This window comes from Oncorhynchus masou, chromosome 7 (genome assembly GCF_036934945.1).
Source record: "Oncorhynchus masou masou isolate Uvic2021 chromosome 7, UVic_Omas_1.1, whole genome shotgun sequence".
Taxonomy (NCBI): domain Eukaryota; kingdom Metazoa; phylum Chordata; class Actinopteri; order Salmoniformes; family Salmonidae; genus Oncorhynchus; species Oncorhynchus masou.
The window spans coordinates 13,736,059-13,749,422 of record NC_088218.1 but is presented as its reverse complement, the minus strand read 5'-3'; the positions used below and the strand labels follow the sequence as shown (position 1 = coordinate 13,749,422).

The 13,364-nt window shown below is 45.7% G+C and overlaps 1 pseudogene; it reads right to left on the bottom strand.

Moving 5' to 3' along the window:
• Nucleotides 1-13,364, bottom strand: part of LOC135542977 (tensin-1-like) — a 168,784-nt pseudogene that overhangs the window by 70,063 nt on the left and 85,357 nt on the right.

Below are 13,364 nucleotides of genomic sequence, written 5' to 3'. Positions count from 1 at the left end.
TCGTAGCTATGTGGGTTAATATAGTCCAAATGTTTGCCCTGCGGTAAGTTGAGCTAATGGTTGAGCCAATGGCAAGTCGAGCAAATTGAAGTGTTTTCTTCCCAGACATAACGCAAAGACATTATCGCTGGGTTGAGGTACTGTAACAGCAGGGCCTGGCCTATGTTAATATTGTTTAATAAAAAGTAAAACGTTTTTGTTCAGTGTTAAGCCTGTGTTAAAATATCCTTAAGATTATTAAAAGACAGTGAAGTGATTGTGATTGTGTTTTGGAAAATAAAGATAGACATGGTTTTAAAATGGTTGTGGTAATATTTCATTCAGTACAGACATTTGTAGGCAGCTTAACTTACCGTCCCACAGCACAACTTACCCCAAACCCGGGGTAAGTTGTGCCAAGAGAACACATGTTTTCAAAACTGTAACGTTTACATGAATTCTGATTATTCCCAGGGATACACAACATCCTAAAATATATGTAGATATCTTTGTTAGAAAGAATCCTATATTTCTCTTGACGGAGTGATGCTGAAAATTAAAAAATGGCTCAACTTTGTCAGGATTTGGCCAGGGTTGTTCCGGGTTTTGGTCACTAGATGCCCCCATTGTGCTTTTTGTCATGTTTTTTCCCTTGTTCCCCATTATTATTTGCACCTGTGCCTCGTTTCCCCTGATTGTATTTAAACCCTTAGTTTCCCTCAGTTCTGTGCTCTGTGTTTGTATGTTAGCACCCAGCCCTAGTGTTCTGTGTATTCTTGTCGATTCCGGTGGATGCTCTTGTGGAATTCTGTTTTTGTTTTTGAGTATCTCTTGAGGCTTTTTTGTGCTATTCCTACCACCTTTTGGATTTGCCATTTTTTGTATTGAAGGACTTCTCCTTTTTACTTTATTAAATACACCGTCTTAAGTACTGCTGTGTCTGCCTCATCTTCTGGGTTCTGCTGACTATTCGTGGCTCAGTTGGTTAACTGACTGTTTCTCACTCCGGAGACCCAGGTTCGTAACCGGGTCCTGACAGAAACACAGAGCCAAAAATGAACCCAGAGGCAGCCAGTTCCCAGGACCTTTTTGCCATGCTGTCCCACCACCAGGAGACTGTCCAACGCCACGAAGCCGCCCTGGTTCAGCAAGAGGCCTTAATGGCTAGACATTCTCATCTTCTGTCGGAGATGCTGACATCCATTAAGCAAATATCTGATCGTCTTACCCCGGCAACAGTTCCCGTCCCAGTACCTCAGATTCACTTACCCATGGCAGTTAACCCCCTGGCTGAACCTCGTCTTCCACCTCCCCAACGGTTCTCAGCTGATCCAAGTGCTTGTAAAGGGTTTCTCACCCAATGTTCTCTCTCCTTTGAGCTACAACCCACGTCGTTTCCCCCGACCGGTCTAAGATCGCTTATATCATCACCCTGCTGTCGGAAAAAGTCCTGGCCTGGGCTACTGCTGTGTGGGATGCCCATAGTTCTTGCTGTGCCAGCTACTCTGCCTTTGCTGAGGAATTCAAACGAGTGTTTCAAGGCCCAAGCAGTGGTTCTGACTCAGCCAAACAACTCCTGACTCTCCACCAAGGTTGGCGCAGCGTGACGGACTATGCCATCCAGTTCCGCTCGGTGGCAGCAGCAAGTGGCTGGAACAACGAGGCGCTCACGGTGTGCTTTCTGAAAGGCCTTTCCGACACTATCCAAGATGAACTGGCCACTCGGGAACCACCGGACAATCTCGAGTCCCTGATCAAGTTGGCCTCACGCATTGACCAGCGTCTGAGAGAGAGAGACTCAACCGTAGACCTCTAGCCCCTATCAGTCCCAGCTCCGAGTCCCCACCTTTATCCTCGCTGGCTCCATCGGAACCCATGCAGATTGGACGCATCTCCCAGGCTGAGAGAGACCGCCGGATGAGCGAGCGACGCTGTCTATATTGCGGCAAACCGGGCCATTTCCGTTCCACGTGTCCCGGGCTCCAGGGAAACGCTCTGTCCCGTACAGACCGGGGGAACTGTAACGGGAAACATAACCTCCTCCCATCCGTCCAACTCCCGTCTGCTCATTCCAGTCACCCTCTCCTGGGACAACCACAAGCTTCACCTTCAAGCCTTGGTAGACTCTGGAGCCGCAGGTAACTTCATGGATGGTGTCTGGGCGAAGGAGAATGGCGTTCCTCTGAACCTCTAAGTGAACCCATGAGGGTCACTACATTGGATGGAAGCCCTTTGGGATCTGGACTTGTCACTCATGTCACTACCTCCTTGCGACTTTCAGTTTCACAACACCAGGAATTGATGAACTTTCATTTGATCTCCTGTTCCGAGTTCCCTCTCGTCCTTGGATACCCCTGGCTTCACAGCCATAACCCTCACATCGACTGGTCTGTGGGCACTATCAAGCAGTGGGGTCCTACGTGCCAAGCTACTTGTATTTTCCAGAATTCCCCGAGTTCTACTCCCGAGTCTTTAGAATCCATCGACCTGACCCGAGTTCCCGAGTGTTACCATGACCTCAAACTGGTGTTTAGCAAACAGAGGGCCACCAAGAATCTCAAACCGGATGCCCTGTCCCGAGTCTACGCTCCTGCCATTCGAGATGACACGGACATGCCTGTCCTTCCTGCTGCTAAGATTGTGGCTCCGATCTCGTGGCAAGTTGAGGATACCGTGAGACGCGCTCAAGCTAGCGAACCGGACCCGAAAGGAGGTCCTGCCAATCGGTTGTTTGTCCCCAAGGCAGTGAGGACTCAGGTCCTTCTGTGGGGGCACTCCTCTCGCCTCACCTGTCATCTGGGCGTAGGTCGCACCTTGGAGTTCATCCAGCGTAAGTTCTGGTGGCCTACCATAAGAGAAGACGTTGCCACTTTCGTCAATGCCTGTCCCGTGTGCTGCCAGGGCAAATCTTCTCACCTCCGCCCTCAAGGACTCCTTCACCCTTTACCTGTTCCCCACAGACCCTGGTCCCATATCTCATTGGACTTTATTACTGGACTTCCTCCATCCCATGGCAATACTACTATCCTAGTCATAATCGACAGGTTTTCAAAGGCGGCCAGGTTCGTCCCTCTGACTAAGTTACCTTCTGCCAAGGAAACGGCTGAGTTGGTAATTAATCATGTGTTCCGAGTCTTCGGCATTCCTCAAGATATGGTTTCTGACAGAGGTCCCCAGTTCGCCTCAAGGTTTTGGAAGGCCTTCTGCCAACTCATGGGGGCTTCTGCCAGTCTATCTTCAGGGTACCATCCGGAGTCCAACGGCCAAACAGAGAGGATGAATCAAGAGCTGGAAACCACCCTCCGATGTATGACTCGTGACAACCCGTCCACATGGTCATCCTTTATTGTTTGGGCCGAATACGCGCACAACACCTTGCGCTCCTCCTCCACTGGTATGTCCCCGCACGAGTGTCAGTTTGGCTATGCTCCTCCATTGTTCCCGGACCAGGAGGCAGAAGTCAAAGTGCCTTCAGCCTTGAAGTTCGTCAGACGCTGTCGGCTTATGTGGAGGAAGACCCGTCTTAATCTTATGCGTTCCTCACAGAGGTACCAACAACAAGCCAACAGACGTCGCCGTCCCGGGCCTACCCTGCGCCCCGGCCAGAAAGTCTGGCTCTCCACAAGAGACTTACCTCTACGGGTGGAGTCTCGCAAGCTGTCCCAAAAATACATCGGTCCCTTCAAGGTTGCCAGGAGAGTTAACCCAGTTTCTTATCGCCTACACTTACCCAGATCCCTTAAGATTAATCCCACATTTCACATTTCATTGTTAAAACCTAAAACCTGTTGTTTTTTCTCCCCTTGTCCCGGCAGACAGACCTCCCCCTCCGCCTCGTGTCATTGGAGGCCAGCCGGCTTATACCGTCCATCGGATACTGGATTCCCGCCTGGTGCAGCGGTCCTGGCAGTATCTGGTGGACTGGGAAGGCTACGGTCCCGAGGAGCGCTCCTGGGTTCCTGCCAAAGACATCCTGGACCCTGACCTCATTCGTCAGTTCAGGGCCCTCCACCCTGAGAGAGCTGGTAGGAACGTCAGGAGCCGTTCTAGGGGGTTCTGTCAGGATTTGGCCAGGGTTGTTCCGGGTTTTGGTCACTAGATGCCCCCATTGTGCTTTTTGACCTCATGTTTTTTCCCTTGTTCCCCATTATTATTTGCACCTGTGCCTCGTTTCCCCTGATTGTATTTAAACCCTTAGTTTCCCTCAGTTCTGTGCTCTGTGTTTGTATGTTAGCACCCAGCCCTAGTGTTCTGTGTATTCTTGTCGTTCCGGTGGATGCTCTTGTGGAATTCTGTTTTTGTTTTTGAGTATCTCTTGAGGCTTTTTTTGTGCTATACCTACCACCTTTTGGATTTGCCATTTTTTGTATTGAAGGACTTCTCCTTTTTACTTTATTAAATACACCGTCTTAAGTACTGCTGTGTCTGCCTCATCTTCTGGGTTCTGCTGACTATTCGTGGCTCAGTTGGTTAAGTGACTGTTTCTCACTCCGGAGACCCAGGTTCGTAACCGGGTCCTGACAAACTTACCCCATTCTCCCCTAAATATAGGTATGTGTACAGTTTGTGTGTAAAGATGCTACAAGTGCATATAAGGTAACTGCATCCTAAATAACACAGGGTCCATCCATCCACAGATTGATCACTCAGTCAATCAGTCAACTGTCAGCAGCAAACAATTCCAGCTGTAGTCCAGGTCTGGGCGACGTCTGCATTCACCGACTCATGTCTACTGGGTACATACAGTAGAGTACAGTCTGGCTCAACGTCCACTGGAACAGAGTAAGCCACTGAGGTGGGAGACACTGCAGTGCTTTCCATGCTCTCTGCCTCCAGGGGGTGTTCTAATAGTGTCCTTACCTCAACCTCCGTGAAAATAGTCTGACAACATCACAGCTGTCCACGAGCTTTATGGAGTTGACCCCACGTCTGAACAGTCAAGGGGTCAAGCGTAACTATTTTGGGGTCACCTCCATACAATTAGGACACCTCTGACACTACAGTACATCACACTGCCCAGACAAGCCAGAGCTTCTGTAACATGCCTCCTGATGTATAGGCTGATAACTGTTGCAAATACCAATCATCAACATCACAGAAGTATGAAAAGAGAGACTTACCGGAGTTTCTACATGCTTCAACGGCAGCTGAGGAGTGGACGGCTGAAGGGAGAGAGAGATGGAGATCAGGTGAGTATATACCCTTCTTTGTTTCTCCTTTATCTCTCCATGCAGGTTCATCTGATTCAATCACTTTGTCAAGAGAGACGAGGTCCAGACCTGGTTGTGCTACTCACCCGTGAATTAAGTGAAGCAACTGACCTCTGTCACATCGAATGGTAGAACAGAGACAGGGAAAAAGAGCCAAGAGAAAGAGAGGAAGGGAGAGCGATAGAAAGAGAGGATGGGAGAAAAGAAAAGCAGCTGTGAAGGTTCTTTTATAGAACTCTGTCCTCCCTGAACGCTGTTAATGATCCACCTGAGACACACCACCATTCCATTAACCCTGAGAGGAGAACATGAGGGCCTTGGGCCTGCACACACACACACACACACACACACACTCACACACGCACGCACGCACGCATGCACACTCACACACACACACTCACACGCACGCACGCACGCATGCACACTCACACACACACACACACTCACACGCACGCACGCACGCATGCACACTCACACGCACGCACGCACACACACACACACACTCGCATGGGCACGCACACACAGACACACACACACAGACATGCACACATGCATGCATGCACACATGCACGCACACACACACTCACTGCTAACACATATATCATTTGTTGCTGTGTGTGTGTGTGTGTGTGTGTGTGTGTGTGTGTGTGTGTGTGTGTGTAGAAGCATCAGTAAACAGTGTGTGTGTAGATGCATCAGTAAACAGTGTGTGTGTGTGTGTAGATGCATCAGTAAATAGTGTGTGTGTAGATGCATCAGTAAATAGTGTGTGTAGATGCATCAGTAAACAGTGTGTGTGTAGATGCATCAGTAAACAGTGTGTGTGTAGATGCATCAGTAAACAGTGTGTAGATGCATCAGTAAACAGTGTGTGTGTAGATGCATCAGTAAACAGTGTGTAGATGCATCAGTAAATAGTGTATGTGTAGATGCATCAGTAAACAGTGTGTAGATGCATCAGTAAATAGTGTGTGTCTAGATGCATCAGTAAACAGTGTGTGTGTAGATGCATCAGTAAACAGTGTGTGTGTAGATGCATCAGTAAACAGTGTGTGTGTAGATGCATCAGTAAACAGTGTGTGTGTAGATGCATCAGTAAATAGTGTGTGTGTAGATGCATCAGTAAACAGTGTGTGTGTAGATGCATCAGTAAACAGTGTGTAGATGCATCAGTAAATAGTGTATGTGTAGATGCATCAGTAAACAGTGTCTAGATGCATCAGTAAACAGTGTGTGTGTAGAAGCATCAGTAAACAGTGTGTGTGTAGATGCATCAGTAAACAGTGTGGGTGTAGATGCATCAGTAAACAGTGTGTGTAGATGCATCAGTAAACAGTGTGTAGATGCATCAGTAAATAGTGTGTGTGTAGATGCATCAGTAAACAGTGTGTGTGTAGATGCATCAGTAAACAGTGTGTGTGTAGATGCATCAGTAAACAGTGTGTGTGTAGATGCATCAGTAAACAGTGTGTGTGTAGATGCATCAGTAAACAGTGTGTTTAAGTCAATATTGAAACAGGGAGATTGATAGCAGTTAACTCTCCATCAGTCTAACATGCTCCTCATAGGAGTGGGCATCAGGACATGATGATGAAAACATAAAAACCCACTCCAAACCATTGAAATGAGCAGGTTTATTGAGTGTTTACATTTGTATCATGTCTTATGGTGTCCCACTCTCATAGCTACAGAACTATCTTTAGGGAAAGCATGCTACCATGCTAAAAAGGCATGGGAGGGGAAAAATGTAGAAGGCTCAAAATAAACATCTGTAGCACTGTTTTAAAAGCCATGGGAGTCAAAACAGACACAGTCCACAGGGAATCAGCACAAATGTGTGGATGTGGACTGTTTGGATTAGTAGAACATTCGGTCGTGACCAGGGGTTGGGGTCAATTCCTTTTCAAGTCAGTCAATTCAGAAAGTCAACAGAAATGCCAGTTCTAATTCCCAGCGCTTCTCTGGGAGACCAAAATGGAATTAGAATTTGTACATTTCTGTTTACTTCCTGCACTGAAATGGAATTGACCCCCTCACCATGGCACTCAAAGTGGCTTAATGCAGAAACGGTTTGTCATGAAGTCAAAGCAGCAGACTATTTTTTGCCTCCCTGACGCAAGACAAGGTGCTGTGGACTAGAGCACCCTCTAGGGGACAAAAAGTAGCATTACACCACTTTCTATTTCTCTCATCTCACCCAAGGAGGATCAGTGGACGGCTAAAGGGGGGAGGGAAGGAAGGAAGGACAGAGGGAAGGAAGCCATTCAAGACATTTCAAGACTATACGGACATAGCCCCTAGAATAGGTGAAAAACTTCAGAGTTGAACATGAACTTCTGACCCTGTGAGTGATTATTCTCAGAACAATCCCAGGACGTCACATAGACGTGAGTGAGGAGAACCTGGGGTCACAACTCTGTTTGGTGTACCTTCACACGTCATTTACATTTACATTTAAGTCATTTAGCAGACGCTCTTATCCAGAGCGACTTACAAATTGGTCATACGTTCATAACACACACACACACACTTTAACCAACGGATGGGGGTATTCCATTACTATAGACTGTCAGAAGAATAACACACATACGGAGAAACCACTCTGAATGTGACCCTGTGTAGAGATTACCCCCTAACCAAACACTCTGAATGTGACCATGTATAGAGATTACCCCCTAACCAACCACTCTGTATGTGACCCTGTGTAGAGATTACCCCCTAACCAACCACTCTGTATGTGACCATGTATAGAGATTACCCCCTAACCAAACACTCTGTATGTGACCATGTATAGAGATTACCCCCTAACCAACCACTCTGTATGTGACCCTGTGTAGAGATTACCCCCTAACCAAACACTCTGTATGTGACCCTGTATAGAGATTACCCCCTAACCAAACACTCTGTATGTGACCCTGTATAGAGATTACCCCCTAACCAAACACTCTGTATGTGACCATGTATAGAGATTACCCCTAACCAACCACTCTGTATGTGACCATGTATAGAGATTACCCCCTAACCAACCACTCTGTATGTGACCCTGTGTAGAGATTACCCCATAACCAAACACTCTGAATGTGACCCTGTATAGAGATTACCCCCTAACCAACCACTCTGTATGTGACCCTGTGTAGAGATTACCCCCTAACCAAACACTCTGTATGTGACCATGTATAGAGATTACCCCCTAACCAAACACTCTGAATGTGACCATGTATAGAGATTACCCCCTAACCAACCACTCTGTATGTGACCCTGTATAGAGATTACCCCCTAACCAACCACTCTGTATGTGACCCTGTATAGAGATTACCCCCTAACCAAACACTCTGTATGTGACCATGTATAGAGATTACCCCCTAACCAACCACTCTGTATGTGACCCTGTATAGAGATTACCCCCTAACCAACCACTCTGTATGTGACCCTGTATAGAGATTACCCCTAACCAACCACTCTGTATGTGACCCTGTATAGAGATTACCCCCTAACCAACCATTCTGTATGTGACCCTGTATAGAGATTACCCCCTAACCAACCACTCTGTATGTGACCCTGTGTAGAGATTACCCCCTAACCAAACACTCTGTATGTGACCATGTATAGAGATTACCGGCTAACCAAACACTCTGAATGTGACCATGTATAGAGATTACCCCCTAACCAACCACTCTGTATGTGACCCTGTATAGAGATTACCCCATAACCAAACACTCTGTATGTGACCATGTATAGAGATTACCCCCTAACCAAACACTCTGTATGTGACCATGTATAGAGATTACCGGCTAACCAACCACTCTGAATGTGACCCTGTATAGAGATTACCCCCTAACCAACCACTCTGTATGTGACCCTGTATAGAGATTACCCCCTAACCAACCACTCTGTATGTGACCCTGTATAGAGATTACCGGCTAACCAACCACTCTGTATGTGACCCTGTATAGAGATTACCCCCTAACCAAACACTCTGTATGTGACCATGTATAGAGATTACCGGCTAACCAACCACTCTGTATGTGACCCTGTATAGAGATTACCCCGTAACCAACCACTCTGTATGTGACCCTGTATAGAGATTACCCCCTAACCAACCACTCTGTATGTGACCCTGTATAGAGATTACCGGCTAACCAACCACTCTGTATGTGACCCTGTATAGAGATTACCCCCTAACCAAACACTCTGTATGTGACCATGTATAGAGATTACCGGCTAACCAACCACTCTGTATGTGACCCTGTATAGAGATTACCCCCTTACCAACCACTCTGTATGCGACCCTGTATAGAGATTACCGGCTAACCAACCACTCTGTATGTGACCCTGTATAGAGATTACCCCCTAACCAACCATTCTGTATGTGACCCTGTATAGAGATTACCGGCTAACCAACCACTCTGTATGTGACCCTGTATAGAGATTACCCCCTAACCAACCACTCTGTATGTGACCCTGTGTAGAGATTACCCCCTAACCAACCACTCTGTATGTGACCCTGTTTAGAGATTACCCCCTAACCAACCACTCTGTATGTGACCCTGTATAGAGATTACCCCCTAACCAACCACTCTGTATGTGACCCTGCATAGAGATTACCCCCTAACCAACCACTCAAATGATGGTGATCTTAACCACTAGCCAATAGACAGATCTAATCATAAAGACAGCATATCATTATGGAACTCTTGGCCCTGAATGTAGTTAAAGGCCAGAGCCAGTCAAGTTAGAAAGGCCATACACAGCTTTAGTAATTGAAAAGGCCCAATATCTTGCCCATCTTTATACAGCAGTTTGAATGATTACAGTACGTGGGAATGGCTATTTTCCTGTCAAACAGGTACTAACAGACAGACAGACAGCAGACAGACAGACAGACAGACAGACAGACAGACAGACAGACAGACAGACAGACAGACAGGTACTAACATACAGACAGACAGACAGACAGGTACTAACATACAGACAGACAGACAGAGACACACAGACAGACAGACAGACAGACAGGTACTAACATACAGACAGACAGACAGGTACTAACATACAGACAGACAGACAGGTACTAACATAGACAGACAGACAGACAGACAGACAGACACTAACATACAGACAGAGAGAGACAGGCAGACCGGTAACATAACAGACAGACAGACAGGTACTAACATACAGACAGACAGACAGACAGACAGACAGACAGACAGACAGGTACTAACATACAGACAGACAGACAGGTACTAACATACAGACAGACAGACAGGTACTAACATAGACAGACAGACAGACAGACAGACAGACAGACAGACAGACAGACAGACAGACAGACAGACAGACAGACAGACAGACAGACAGACAGACAGGTACTAACATACAGACAGAGAGAGACAGGCAGACCGGTACTAACATACAGACAGACAGACAGACAGACAGACAGACAGACAGACAGACAGACAGACAGACAGACAGACAGACAGGTACTAACATACAGACAGAGAGAGACAGGCAGACTGGTACTAACATACAGACAGACAGACAGGTACTAACATACAGACAGACAGACAGACAGACAGACAGGTACTAACATACAGACAGACAGACAGGTACTAACATAGACAGACAGACAGACAGACCGTTACTAACATACAGACAGAGAAAGACAGGCAGAGAGGCTGCAGTGACAGACAATGTCTGTCTGTACCAAAAAGGGGTAGGGTGAAGTTCGACCTTAGACACTGATCTATGGTCAGTTTAGCATAAAGGTTAGGATACACACACACACTAACACACACACTGTGTACACACCGGCTTGGTAGGTGATCCGGTAGGTGCCACACATGCATCTGCGAGGACCTGTAGAGACAGAGAGAGAGGATCAGGTTAGGACACGAATCTCAGAATCCTCTATTTATCTATCTCTATATCTATCTATATATATCACACATTTTGGGCAGGAGGTTGAGGGAAAGAGAGAGTGAGGGAGAGAGAGAGAGAGAGAGAAAGAAAGCGAGAGAGAGACAGAGAGAGAGAGAGAGAGAGGGGCAGGGCTTTACCTAGCAAAGACTTATAGATGACCTGGAGCCAGTGAGTTTACTATATAATGGTACGTACGTAATTGAGTACTGACTATATAATGGTATGTGTGTAATTGAGTACTGACTATAATGGTATGTGCGTAATTGAGTACTGACTATAATGGTATGTGCGTAATTGAGTACTGACTATATAATGGTATGTGCGTAATTGAGCACTGAATATATAATGGTATGTGTGTAATTGAGTATAGACTAAATAATGGTATGTGCGTAATCGAGTACTGACTATATAATGGTATGTGTGTAATTGAGTACAGACTATATAATGGTATGTGCGTAATCGAGTACTGACTACATAATGGTATGTGTGTAATTGAGTACAGGCATTATAATACAGTTAGGAAAATCCTTGGTTCATAGACAAGTTAAATTGCTAAATGACTCCATCTGTCACAGTTTTCTTCTATCTCCTCCTCTGACGATGAGGTGTAGCAAGGATCGGACCAAAATGCAGCGTGGTACTTTTCATACATGTTTAATAACGAATAAACACGAACAATACAAAACCAAGAAACGTAACACGAAAACCGAAACTAACACAGTAACACAGACACAGGAACAATCACCCACGAAACACTCAAAGAATATGGCTGCCTGAATGTGGTTCCCAATCAGAGACAACGATAAACACCTGCCTCTGATTGAGAACCACTTCAGGCAACCATAGACTTTTCTAGATAACCCTACTAATTCACAATCCCAATACCTACAAAACCCCCAAGACAAAACACACCACAGAATAAACCCATGTCACACCCTGGCCTGACCAAAATAATAAAGAAAACACAAAATACTAAGACCAGGGCGTGACACCATCACTGTATGAGACACATGCACTAATCCATACTGTATCCCCCCATCCTCCACACACACACACACACACACACACACACACACACACACACACACACACACACACACACACACACACACACACACACACACACACACACACACACACACACACACACACACACACACACACACACACACACACAGTGCAGTCAGGGGTTATAATGTCAGTGAGTACAGCTGAGAGAGAGAGAGAGAGCCATTGGTTTAAAAGTCAGTGTATCTGCCTCAGGTCCTAATGAAGCTCAGGCTGGAATAATGGGATTAGTGGTCTTCACTGCAGAACCAAAACACATCACACACCATCACACACCATCACACACCATCACACGCAGGAGAATAAACAGAACAGACAAAGAGAGGGAGGGAGGGAGGGAATGAAGGAGGGAAGAAACAGAACAGTAAATCCTATTTTATTGAAGTTGTACTGGTGCAGGATTAAGCAACGAGCTACTGTGCTTCTGACAAATAGACCACATGAATAACACCTTGACATCAGAAAAAGGTCACATTCAGTAGCTGCACTTAGTTATTGTCAACAACAGAAACAAAGTATAGATGCAGGATCTTCATTTGAGCCAGTTTGCAACAGCATGAAAATAATCCTGCAGCAACAGGACATGTGAATTATTATCTGGATTATAATGAATGTTTTTAGAGGTTGATACATTTTTTTGAATGGGGAAATCAAGTGTAAAACAGAGATCAGGGGGGCAATCAGGGGAAGAACGTGGATTATTCAAGAGAGATTGATCATGTCGTTATTATCGGTGTGTCCTCAAATAGATTGTGATGTCACGTAACTCAGTTAGGATCTATTTTTGCATTGTTTACTTCAGTTTATTTTAGTAAATACTTTCTATAACACTTATTTTTCTTAAAACGGCATTGTTGGTTAAGGGCTCGGAATGTAAGCATTTCACTGTAAGGTATTCGGCGCATGTGACAAATATAATTTGGTTTAATAGTGAGTCAGCATAATCAATATTGAATTAGCGATTGTCTTCATGATAGAGACTGCATATCGCTGTATTGGCTCTCGTCGAAAGGAGTGGACCAAAGCGCAGCGTGGAAAGTGTTCATGATTTTTATTATCAAAAAACACTCAAACGAAATAAAGAAAAATGAAAGCGCACAGTTGTGTCAGGTAACAGACACTAAACAGAAAACAAGACCCCACAAAACCCAAAAGGAAAATGACAACTTATATATGATCCCCAATCAGAGA